The 13,510-nt window shown below is 42.0% G+C and overlaps 1 long non-coding RNA gene across 2 annotated transcripts; it reads left to right on the top strand.

Annotated features, from left to right (window-relative positions):
- Positions 1–1,837: 1,837 nt before the first annotated feature.
- On the top strand, positions 1,838–5,957 carry LOC123448858. 2 transcript variants are annotated; one of them, XR_006631935.1, is made up of 6 exons: positions 1,838–1,949; positions 2,099–2,147; positions 2,925–3,189; positions 4,292–4,367; positions 4,486–4,576; positions 5,695–5,957. It is a non-coding gene; the product is annotated as an uncharacterized LOC123448858 (long non-coding RNA). The 2 variants fall into 2 exon arrangements; XR_006631936.1 differs by lacking the exon at positions 2,925–3,189 and having other exon boundaries at positions 1,847–1,949.
- Positions 5,958–13,510: the final 7,553 nt, after the last annotated feature.

The raw sequence follows: 13,510 nt of genomic DNA, 5'->3' as shown, positions 1-13,510 counted from the left end.
CAGTGTGGAGTCAAGATTTCTAGCGCCGTTGTCGGGAGGTTCAAGTCAAGATCTAGTAGGTTCCCACACATAATCTGTCATCTCCTTGCAATTACATTATTTTCCATTTTCCTCTCGTTTTCCTCTCCCTCACTTCATTGAAATATTTGCCTTTTTATTTGCATTCTTTCCATTTGCCCTTTTCTTGCTTGCTTGCCTCTACTGCCATCATGTCAACACTCGAAAACAGAATAATAAATAGGAAAATCAAAGACATATGGATCCTCATCCACTTGCAAATCTTTACATAAGATCTAATTATCTTGAACCAATTGGTAGTGTGTTGAGTGCTCTTGATTATTTTTGTGAAGTTTTGCTTGAAAATGGTGAATCTGAATATTGTGATGAAGTATTAAAATAAGAAATTTATAAAGTGATTCATGATATCTCCTTGAATGAAAAGCATGATTGCAATGATGTTATTACAAATTATATTAATGTCAATCGTGTTAATAATATGCAAAACTACATGATTGGGGATGACATGTCAAGTCCACTACTCAATGTAATGATCATGATTGGGGTGATGCTTTTATTATCTTGAAATTTTATTTAATCCTCGTGATGAATGTGATATTGATAATAATGTCAGAAATAGTATTTAAAGTGTCTTTGGAAGAGTGAGAAGTTTAGGTAATAATGATCCCACTATTTTGGAGAATTATCCATCTCGTGATATTTTTGATAAAACACTACTAGGAAAAGGGCTATAGATAATATAGACACTAATGGCGCACCAGACAAGTGGTGTGCCACAACTATATAGCAGTGGCACACCATGTGCAGGTGCGCCATTAGTGTGATGGACACTAATGGCGCACCACGCACACGGTGCGCCACTACTAATAAACTTTTTTTTATTTTTCCAAAAGTACTAATGACGCACCGGGGCACGGTGCGCCATTACTTGGCGCACCACTCACCCAGTGCGCCACTACTATAATTTTTTTTTGCAAAACTACTAATGGCGCACCACCAGCTGGTGCATCATTAGTAACCACGCATTTTTAGGTGGTGCATCATAAGTAGTTTTGCAAAAAAAGTTATCTCTCTGCTCCTATCGCGACCGCAAAATAGCAAAAAGAGGGAGGAGGGAGGGAGTTCCACCTAGTCGGCGGCCATGGCACGCCCAGATCCGCCCTCCTTTGGCCGTCGTCATCGATCTCCTGTGCTCCTAGCGCCGGCGGCGCTCACCCCTAACCGGCGACGCCCAGCGGCGGATTCCCCACCTCGACCTCCGGCGGTCGTCTTCACCCCGGCGGCCATCCATCTCTCCCACGGGTGTGTGGACCACAACGCGGCCTCCAAGCCCTAGTAATCCGCAAAATCGCCGTCCTAAAATCCCTCCTGCGGGTCCACCCTAGCGCCGCCGCCGCGCCACCGCCGACAGCTCATCCCCACCGCGCCTCGCGCGCGTGGACGCCACCGCCGTCCCCGTTCTACCCCGTCGCGCCGCCCCTGCTGCCTCCGCCCCGGCCGTTGGTGCGGCTGTCGAGATCCGCCGCCCCTGGCCGGCATCGGGCCGGATGGACCTCTCCGTCACGCTGGCCCTGAGCTCCCCCACGGAGGTGCGTACGACCGGCCGAAAACCCACCTCCCTCCCGTTACTCAACGATGCTTGTTGCTACTGCTGCATTTACCGTGTCTAGTCTAGCCGGATAAATCCATCAGGAACTCAAATTTCACAGTTCTTTCAGTTTAATCCCATTATTACATTTTCCAGCACGGGCAGCAGCTGAGGCGTCGGCAGCACTCGTTATCGGAACTGGTATACCATATCATCTACAGATGGATTGGTATTGTAAAATCTTCGGCATATGTGTTAATTGCCTCTCCCCTTCCCTTCCATGAACTTTTGCAGACTTATTCAAGAGACGACGATGCGAAACTCGAGACCACGTGTACACGGCGTAATGACCTTTATCTTCAGTAGTTGTAGCTATTATTATCTTGTACCCTCAAGGAATCATCTGCCTCTTACCCACGTGTTATCGATTCTACGAAGTAGCTTGCCCTACTTACTTACTGTCTTACCCGTACTTGCCCTTTTATTTTGCAGTGTTGGGTGTTCTCAAAAGGCATGAACATCTGAAAGAGCGTCTCTCGCGGTACTCCTTTCTCTTCTCTTTTTTATTTTTTTATTTTCCATCCAAGCTTCTGGATTGACCCTTCGGATGTAGACTCAGCTGGCCAACTGAGTGTTTATTGATTTATGATAAGTACTTTACAGATACCTTAGCATGTGACATTTGCATAAGAAAAATTTCAAGGACTATGGTCAAGTTGCTAGCTGATTGCTTGCACACTTATGGTTCCTCTTTTATGACACTTGATCAGGGCATTCAGCATCTCAGCATTTGTTTCCACTATGCGAAACCTTGAGATCATCCTTGTGTAGCGTCCATTTAAACTAGACTAGGGGGAGGGGCGCACGTGTGGTGCGCCTTTTGAGACGTTCCTCTGTGTTTGTAGGTCATCTACGGACTTGAGAGTTTCTATTTTGATCAAATAGCCACCTAACTATAAGGTAGATGTTACCACCAACCAATATAAACACTGGACAATGGTTTCATTTGGGAGTTTGTTAAAAAAATAGAATCCACACTCTTTATATTGATCTAATCATACTATAGGAGGTCAATGATTTGGCAAGTCAATAATCCACATATGAATAACAAAATACAATTCCATAAGAAATAAGGCCCTTGCACCCTTGTAATTCTTGGAGCTACTTCTACACACCACACTTAATGATAATTTCATGAAAACCTGTGTACCAATCAATAAGAAGCGAGTCTATATCATGATTCTGTTTTAGTTTCCTTGATGAAACTAAATGAGGGAACTACCCTGTGTGTCTAAAAGTTGCATATCTCACTTTCCAGAAGAAAAGATACCTCCTGTTTGGACCCGTAGGAGACATAATTGAAGGGAATGATCTGATCTCATCATCTGCAAGTCTCAAGGCAGTCAGACACGAGATGCTCGCCAGTACATGATTACCCGATAAACCAGATGCTCGCCACTGCATGATTACCCGATAAAATAATGAGCACACATACATAGTCCATAAGATATGTCAAGTGAAGGGACTCCAATGTACTGGACAAAAGCTGCAAAGTCTGTTCCTGCATCGGCCACTCTTGCAATGTGAGAATAGGAGCTTAATACTTCAGTATGTTTAATTTCAATCATATGAAGCTCTCATGATCACTCATTCCCACAACGGAATTATATGACAATTCCATCATTGTACCCACCGAAGGATTCTGGCGAATCATGTAGTCATACAATGTATGAGACCGATCATCAGGATCGGTTACCTTCAATCAAGAATAAAAATGAAAGGATCAAATAATTAAAAAAATGGAATCTATGTAAACAAATCTCTAATTTGTACTCAGTGTTGCTCGTGAAGTTAAATTCTATGCTTAAAGGCTTTAGGTGCAGAGCTAAAATACCATTCAATTATGTGTGAAAGGATTTATTATGATTATTTTTGCTAGTACGAACCTACACTGGTTATGGTGAATTCTGGTTCTCGAAACAATTGAGTCTTGTCACCATTTTCCGGTGTTTGGTAATTTGTATAAAGGACAATGCTATGTCTGACTAGGATTGTGGTTTGTGGGGGACTTGAATACTGATCTGTTCTTCAAAATGACACCATGTTTCCTGTTAGTGCTCAAGTATAACTGTCCTGGATCTTTATATCACTTAGGCCATATATCTGCATAATTTCCATTTTTAGTGTAACATGTGAGATGCGTATGATGTGTTACGAATATGATTGATGGTGAACTCATGGACCTACTTATTCTTGAGTTTGATCTTGATGTTGTTCGTCCCAACTGTTAAGAAGGAGTTGATAGAGCTGTCATATGATTTTGTTTGATCTTTGCTAATGTGAATTCTGAAATGATAGTTTTGCTTAATCTGATCATCATCAAAGTCGCTACCTCTGTTATGTTGAAACGGTGAATCTATACATGGAGTGCTTTTACTTGTATACATAATGAGTTTGTTCTCTGGAAGTTCTATAAAATGTAAACAGTTCAACTTGTTACTCTGTACTGCCTATTTTCGAGCTGATTATCTGATTGTTTATCTAACGACCAAAACAGTTGTTTAGCTATGTGAATTGGTTTTTTTCACCTGATAATCCATAATTATGAGTTTGCCTAGCAAGTATTGCACATTTTCTCTTGAACATTCTCAAATTTGATAATCTTGTTATTTCTAAATTATTCAGAGTTGGCATATGCTGAAAGAAACACTTTGAGAAGAAGACAAATTACACTCTGGTTACTAACCGTGACATTTCGTTGGTAAGCCTTATGGAATCTTGTTCTAAGCACTAAGTTTACAAGAATATTTTGAGGTCCTCTGAGTTGCTTATTTACTTAGTTAACATAAGTTCTTTTTCTCCTGATTGTTTTTCTGAAGGAAGAGATTTTGTTCTCGGTGATTGGGCATAGTGATTTTGATGCATCGCTTGATCTCATTCTCACAGAGGATATCAATGGGGTGAATGCCGGTAGGAGAAACTTGCACATTGTTCATTTTTACTTTATGTTTGTCCAAATCATTTGCCAAGCAAAGCAATGGCAATTTCTGTGATATATCACGCTCATTAACACTGAATATTTGTTCACCTGCTACTGTATCTTGAGAATACGCATATGATAGCTTAGTATGACTCATTTGGTGGTTGATGAAAATCATATACTGGTCAGATTGTAGGAGGTTTGTGATTAGTTGTGCCATTCACTTTTAGAAACAGAACAGAGAGATGAAACCCATCTTTCGCGAATTAAAACTGAATATGCAAGTTTTTATTGAAGCAACAACAAAGTTTAAGTTCTGATTTTGTAGATAAAAAATAATTGCCGACTAATTTTTTTTCCTCCGAGATACCAGTGTATGTGGTGGTTGATTAAAATCATCATTATAATCCTGTGATTTTAGAGTAGTGTGATTTTGAAAAAAAATACAATGCCAAACTCGGCCGAAGCAATGTCTTATGAAATCTGGCTTCCATGGTTTATACTAAAGGCATCATTTTTCAGGTGGTATATACAATTATACACAACTTAATTTATTCTAAAAAATCATATTTCAAAGCTGCCTAAGCTCACCACTATCCCTGATTCTACAAGCTAATCAACTTAATTTCATCTGTCTTTTGTTTTGTACTCTTGTCATTTATTTAGATAGATGTTTCTGTCCTTAATTATGTGGAAGGTCATGATGACTGCACCTACATCAGAATGTGTTGGTGCCATCATACTTATATGATTACTACGATGAGCACACACTCCTTAACTTCATGATAATAAATGTTAGTTTCTTATTAGTAGAAGACAAATGTGTGTCAACGTGTGAAAATAACCACATAGAAACGATATTGTTAACTATGATATCATGACAATCTTTGTTTAAGATGCTCAATGCATTCATTGTTGATAAAACTACAAGCACTGGAACATAGTTCTATATAATAGCATGTGAGATGATTATAACTTTTATAGAAACTATATTGTTAACTATGATACCATGATAATCTTTTGATCGAATATTTTTAATACGCATATGAGATTTTAACAACTTGATTTGGTTCCACTTTCTTGACAAATTTGTGCAAAATGTTTTTAGGTACTCAACCAATTGATGCACATGGACATGATGACTCTCTAGCGTTTATGGACCAACCAACCTGTAATCATGGACCTTATTGTCTTGTAGACCATTTGGTGTTTCGAGTGTTTTGGAGCTTGCACTTTGTGCATGTAGATACAAACTTGTGTGTTCTGGACCATGTGAAGTCTCTCATAGTACCCAATAGTCCTTATCTTCTTGTGACTTGTGTGTTCTAGATGATTGTTAAGATGGTCAAAACTATGCTTCCTCTAGGTTAATTTGTTTGTCAACTTGCGTTCAATGTATGTGCATGTTTATAAACATATTTTCATTATGGTGTAATATGTGTTTATCTTGAACCTTCTTGTGGGTGTGAGGATAATAATTGAATATTTTTAGAGCTGGTAGTATAACCTGTGGCGCACCATGAGCTATACTAATGGCACACCTGGGAGGCATACTAATGGCGCACCTGGGAGGCATACTAATGGCCCACATGGGAGGCATACTAATGGCGCACCTGGGAGGCATACTAATGGCGCACCTGGGAGGCATACTAATGGCGCACCATGAGCTATACTAATGACGCACTGCCTGGTGCGCCATTAGTAAAAAAATCTAATGGCGTGATGCTAGTGGCGCACCTATAGTGCGCCATTAGTAGCCAAAACAGGTGCGCCACTAGCAAGCCTTTTCCTAGTAGTGAAAGTGGGTTCGGAGCGTGGTCATGACTTTAGATGATGTTAATCCCACTACCTCGGAAGATTATAAGACTTTTACACATGTCGTCCATGAAGATAATATTCTATGTGATAGATATATTGTTGAATTTGAATATGATACTACATGCAGTTATTATGAGACATGGAAATATTGGTATAGTAATATTCAATACACCAAATTACCTTCCTTCATGTTGAGATTGCTATTGTTTCTTTTGTCTTCCATGCATATGTTAGATATTTCTTTTCTTGTTAAATTCTTCTCTTATGAAATGCCTATGCATAGGAAGTATGTTAGAGTTAAATATGTTTTTCTTATGCTACATGATGCTCTCTTTGTGTTTCAAATACTATCTTTCTTGTGAGCATCAATAAAATCTCTAGCCTATCTTGATGGCTATAAAGAAAGAGCTTGTTGGGAGGCAACCCAATGAATAGATTTTATTTTTCACTTTTGCCTTATATTCTTGAGTGTTTGCACAATTATGCTACTATTATGATTGTTTTTTTATGTTTTAGTTAGTTTTTGTGCCAAGTAAAGCCTTTAGGATCATATTGGGTGATAACTGCTTTGATCTTGTTGGAAAACACAAACTTTTGCGTCCAGTAGAAGAATTTTAGAAAATCACAAAAGGGATGAAAGTGTGTGAATATTTTTACTAAGATTAATATACCAATTCGCTAAGTTGTCCTAATTTTACAGAATTTTCAGAGTTCGAGAAGTATGAGTAAAATTCGAATCTTTACAAACTGTTCTGTTTTTGACATATTCTGTTTTCTTTTGGTTGTATGCTTATTTTGATGATTCTATGGTTTGTATCGGGGGTATAAGCCATGGTAAAGTTAGGATATAGTAGGTATAATGCAAAAATAAAATTGGAATTGGTTTTCAATAGTACCTAAATTGAAGAAGGTTTTGTTGAGTTTTATATGATTGAAGTTTTCAAGTTTTGCGTGAGATCACGATGGATGAAGGAATAAGGAGTGATAAAAGCATAATCTTGGGGATGCCCCATGGCACCCCAAGGTAATAACCAAATAGTACCAAGCAACTAAGATTGGGGATGCCACGAAAGGCATCCCCTCTTTCTTCTAACAACCATCGGTAATTTTTCTTGGAGCAATATTTTTATTCGTCACATATCATGAGTTTTGCTTGGAGCGTATTGTATTATGTGAGTCTTTACTTGCTTTGCTGGTTAGTTTGTCATAATAAACCTTTCTGTACACACCCATATGAGAGATCCAAATTATGCTATGATTTCACTACAAGAAATATGTCAACTAACGACCTTCTGTCAGTGACACTCACAGAATTGGTCGTAAATCTACGACCATTTGAGATCAATTGGTCGTAAGCTGTCCGGTGGGGTCCTAACCCCAAAAACTAACGACCTTTCTCATCAGAAAGGTCGTAACTTCCTTACTGGAAAAGGTCGTAAAGCCGATACCCCTGTTTTGCTGCCTAATTTGTAGCTAGTTACGACCAATATAGATGGTCATAGCTATGACTAGGTGCCACATCATCAGTTTTGCCTACGTGTCATGTCCATGTGTTATTTTTTGCCTAGTTTGTGAAGCAACCTACTATTCTGGCATTCCAAAAATTCTCAAAAAATTCTCATAAATACTTTGGATCATATATTCCTCAAATATGTGAAAATCCTTCCTTCCATAGTTCGAAAATAATTCAGCAACATTCATTTTCCTATTCTCTTCAGAATAGCACTTTGTGAAGGAATTGTCACTTTGGCATGTCCAAATGGTATAAATTTTTTACAGTGCCTTCATATGCCCTAATTAACATCATACACCAAATTTTAGCTCAATCCATTGATTCATTTGATCCGACCTTCAACATCCATATTTCTGCACAGTGTGGTACTTTGCAAAGCAAGTGTCACCTAGGTTCATCCATTTGAGCTAAAAATTTGGCAAGAGAGTCTCCTTAGTAGATGATCATCCTCAGCCAAAATTTAGGCCCATTGTCTATGTGCATTACCCGCACCGCTAATCAAACACTTGGCTGCTAATTCACGTTTGAGCTTAGTTCGGTCTCCTCGTGAGATTCTTTTATTGTATTCTTCTTCCTGACACCTACCGAGGGAGTGTCTAACCCACCAGACATGGCTACTCCACCCAGAATGTGTGGCAACGCAACGGTAACGCGGTGACCACGTGGCTCGCATGCAAGTTCACGCGCTCTGGAGTTGGGGCCCTCGACCACCATCCAAACCTCGGCATCAAGTCACCACACCATGTAATTCTTATTAAATAGATACTTATGTACCTATAAATGATTTTTGAGAAAAATAAATAGCAGATTATAATGCAGTTGCAGTTCAAATTTGACCCGCTTCCTTCTGAATCGGCGACAATTTGTCTTTTTCATTAGAGGTGGATAAAAGATTTTAACACCCCATCCATTTTGTCTATTGTACATTAAATATGGCCTAGTATTTTAGAAAAATGATTTGGTACAATTTTGAAACAAATATATGGTATGTCCTTCACAAAAAAACTCATTTTGGGGACTTGAAAAATGGAAAATGAATTTTTCATACAAGGAAAATGAAAACTTCCTTAATCAACATTGTTTGCCATTCCAATATGCACCCTTGCGCATAATATTAGATCGTTTCAATAAACTATGCCATGAATGTGGCCATAAGATTGATCATTTGACTTGAAAGCCCATGAATCTTCACACACGATAGCCCATTTCTGAGAACACTTTTTCAAAATAATCATCGTATTACAAGTTTCTTATTTTTCTTGGTAACTAGGTCACATATTATGACATAACGCGAAGGTTTTGCATTTTTTTGATTTTTTTATTTGTTATGCCCGTTTCAAAATGCGGTTGAAACGTCAGGCATGACCGTTCATAGCTAGGGGTTGAATCTTGTCAAATTTTTGTTGGATCTCTGATTAAACAGATACTTCTTTACCTAAAAATAATTTTAGGAAAAAATCATGAGAAAACTATGAGGCACCTCTAGTTCAAATTTGATCCGCTTCCTACTAAATCGGCGACAATTTTTCTTTTTCACGAGAGGTGGATAAAATATTTTGACACCAAAACATTTGGTCAATTGTGCATTAAATATGTCCTAGTATTTTTAAAAAATGATTTGGTACAATTTTAAAACAAATATATGGTAGGTCCTTTACAAAAAAACTCATTTCGAGCACTTGAAAAATGGAAAATGAATTTTTAATACAAAAAAATGAAAACTTCCTTAATTAACATTGTTTGCCATTCCAATATGCACCCTTGTGCGTAATATTAGATCGTTTCAACAAACTATGCCATGAATGTGGCCATAAGATTGATCATTTGGCTTGAAAACCATGAATCTTCACACACGATAGCCCATTTTTTAGAACACTTTTTTTAAATAATCACTGTATTACAAGATTATTATTTTTTATGGTAACTTGATCACATATTATGACACAACGCGAAGGTTTTGCATTTTTTGTTTTTTTTAATTTGTTATGCCCGTTTCAAAATACGGTCAAAACGTCACGCATGACCGTTCATAGCTAGGGGTTGAATCTTGCCAAACTTTTGTTGGATCTCTGATTAAACAGATACTTCTTTACCTAAAAATTATTTTAGGAAATAATTATGAGAAAACTATGAGGCACCTCTAGTTCAAATTTGACCCGCTTCGTGCTGAATCGGTGACAATTTGTCTTTTTCACGAGAGCTGGATAAAATCTTTTGACACCCAAACATTTGGTCAATTGTGCATTAAATATGTCCTAGTATTTTTTTAAATGATTTGGTACAATTTTGAAACAAATATATGGTAGGTCCTTCACAAAAAACTCATTTCGGGCACTTGAAAAATGGAAAATGAATTTTTCATACAAGGAAAATGAAACCTCCTGAAGAAACATTGTTTTGACACCCAAACATTTGGTCAATTGTACATTAAATATGGCCTAGTATTTTAGAAAAATGATTTGGTCCAATTTTACAACAAATATATTATATGTCCTTCACAAAAAAACTCATTTTGGGCACTCGAAAAATGGAAAATGATTTTTTCGTCCAATGAAAATGAAAACTTCCGTAGCCAACATTGTTTGCAATTCCAAGATGCACCCTTGTACGCAATATGATGTCATTTTAACAAACTATGACATGAATTCGGCCATAAGATTAATCATTTGACTCGCTTTCGTGGGAGTCCCGTGGTTGGAGTTGCTCTTATGACCAATTCAAATGGTCTCAATGTCATACCGTGTTTTGATTGGTCAATGGGTATGTCATATGGATCATGCAACAAAGACCGTCGGATGATCCCGGATCCAACGGTAGCCCTCGCCTCCCCAGCTGAAACCCTAGTTTTGTCCTCTCCACATTTTTCCACCCACCGACCACCCCTGCGCAGCCACACACTCTTCCCTCATCCCCAGTCCGCAGCCGCCCCAAACCCCCACCCCTACCTCCTTCCTGTCAGCCGATGACGGCAACTTTGCTCTGAATTCGGATAGAGAGAGAGGTGGTTTGCGTTGCGAAAAACTTGCAACTTTTCTATTCTTCTTCTTCGTTATTTATGTTGCTGAATACAAGGGAAATCGGGTCATGATCCGAGCTTCTCGGCATGCCATCCCATGCCTACTCGCCACTTCCCATGACGCCGCCATGCTCACTTGAGCTCGTGCCATCCCACGACGCGCGCATGGCGGCTGAAACTATCTAACTAACTTGGCAAGCAAGCTGACTAACTAGCCTAGCGAAAAGAACAGATCCGCTACTGCACGAACATGCTCGTCCAGCAGGTGCTTTATTTTCTCTAACTGAAACTTAAACTGACAGCTAAACAGGTGCAGGTTTATAGAGACAACAAATCCCCCCTTAAACCTAACACCCTGATGAGAACTCCATGACTCCAAGCTTGAGCCTCATCTCTACGAACCTTGTGCGCCCTAGTGCCTTGGTAAGAATGTCGGCAAGCTGGCCGTTAGTTCTGATGTGCTCTACGTCCACCTTGCCTTCACTCACCTTCTCACGAATGTAGTGATAGCGAGTGTCGATGTGTTTGCTCCGCTCGTGATGAACTGGGTTCTTGCAGAGCTCGATTGCAGACATGCTGTCTATCCGCAGCTTCACCGTTGACGGGGGTTTGCCGATCAGCTCGCCGAGGAGTCGACTCAGCCATACCCCCTGACACGCTGCTGTTGCCGCCACAATGTACTCCGCCTTGCAGGACGAGAGCGCGACGAGCTTCTGCTTCTGCGACGTCCATGTGATGATGCCTGAATTGAGGAAGAAAACGTACCCAGTTGTACTCTTCCGATCGTCGAGGTCACCGGCGTGATCGCTGTCACTGAACCCTGTCAAAACAGGATCTGGTGTCCTCCCCTTCAGATAGCAGCATCCGAATCATGTCGTTCCATTGATGTAGCGCAGAAGATGTTTCACGGCCGCCCAGTGTGCCATTGTGGGAGCCTCCATGTACCTGCTCACCATCCCAACGACGTGAGTGATGTCGGGCCTGGTGTTGCAGAGGTACCGGAGACTCCCGACGATGCTCCGGTAGCGCGTGGCGTCGACGGCGTCAGCAGGATTCCCTTTGCACAGCTTCAGGCGTGATTCCATCGGGGTGTGGCAAGGATTGCACCCAGTCATCCCTGCCGCTTCAAGGATCTTCACTGCATAGGAGCCTTGACAAATTGTGATCTCACCTGCCTCCTACTTCACTTCCAGCCCGAGGTAGTAGCTTAGCAGGCCGAGATCGCTCATGTCGAACAAGTGGTGCGTCTGTTCCTTGGACGCTGCAATCTCCTCCTCACAGGTGCCCGTGATGATCAGGTCGTCGACGTAGACGCCGAAGATGAGCGTTGCCTTGTCATTGCTCCTCTTGTACACGGCGTGCTCAAGCGGGCTCCTCTCGAAGCCAAGTGAGACGAGGGAGTCGTCCAGCTTTGTGTTCCATGCCGAGGGTGCCTGATGAAGACCATAGAGTGCTTTGCGCAGCCGCAGTACCTTGTTTTCGTTGCCGACGCTGACGTAACCTGGTGGCTGGTGCACATAGACCTCCTCCGTGAGGTCGCCGTTGAGGAACGCGGACTTCACGTCCATGTGGTGCACCCGCCACTCACAGTGGGCAGCCACCGCGAGCAGCAGCCGCACAGTCTCCATCCTTGCTACCGGTGCAAAGACCTCGTCAAAGTCCACCCCGTGTCGTTGGACATAGCCCTTGGCAACGAGGTGCGCCTTGTGCTTGATCACGTTGCCGTCTGGGTCCTTCTTGACCTTGAAGACCCATTTGAGGCCTATCGCACGGTGACCGCACGGGAGTGTGGCAAACTCCCACGTGCTGTTGCCGCGAATAGACCCCAGCTCGTCGTCCATGGCCCTGCTCCAGCACTCCTCTGAGAGCGCTGCGTCCACGCTGACAGGCTCCTCTGCAACGGCGAGACACAGCTCACTTAGATCGTATGCGTCCGCCTCCGCTGCCAAAACAAAGTCATCATACAGTCTGTTAGGCTGTACAATGCCGTCGCGTGCCCGCGTGAGCATGGGGTGCAGTGGGGGCGGAGCAGTAGGAGTCATTGCTGGTCGTGGCGCAGGATTGTCTGTCGCTCCCGCGATGGTGCTGGCGCTTGGTGGTGGCGAGGGGCGTCCCGCTGACGCGCCGTCGTCAGCGAAGGTGTTCGGTGTTGGTGCGGGCGTAGCTGGTTCAGGAGCAGGGATTTCACCCGTCGTGCCCGATCCTGCAGGGAAGTTGTTCGTGACCGGGTAGGAGAAAAGCTCGACGTGGAACGGGGCAGCCTCCTGTGCCCCCGCCGTGTCCTCCCAGTCCCAGTGGGTTCCTTCATCGAAGACGACATCGCGTGTAACGTGCACACGATTTCCGACAGGATCGAAGACACGGTACGCCGCCGTCCCGGGCTCGTAGCCGAAGAATACCATCGGTTTGCTCCTGTCCTCAAGCTTCGACAGGTGCGGCTTCGTGGTCTTGACATGCACCACATAGCCGAATACACGCAGGTAGCTTACATCGGGCTTGTATCCGTGCCATACCTCAAACGGCGTCCTGCCGTCGATGCTCTTCGTGGGCGAGCGGTTCAGCAGGTAGACGGCGGTG

This window comes from Hordeum vulgare, chromosome 4H (assembly GCF_904849725.1).
Source record: "Hordeum vulgare subsp. vulgare chromosome 4H, MorexV3_pseudomolecules_assembly, whole genome shotgun sequence".
Lineage (NCBI taxonomy): Eukaryota > Viridiplantae > Streptophyta > Magnoliopsida > Poales > Poaceae > Hordeum > Hordeum vulgare.
Note: the sequence above shows the minus strand (reverse complement) of the source record. Positions and strands in the feature narration are given on the sequence as shown.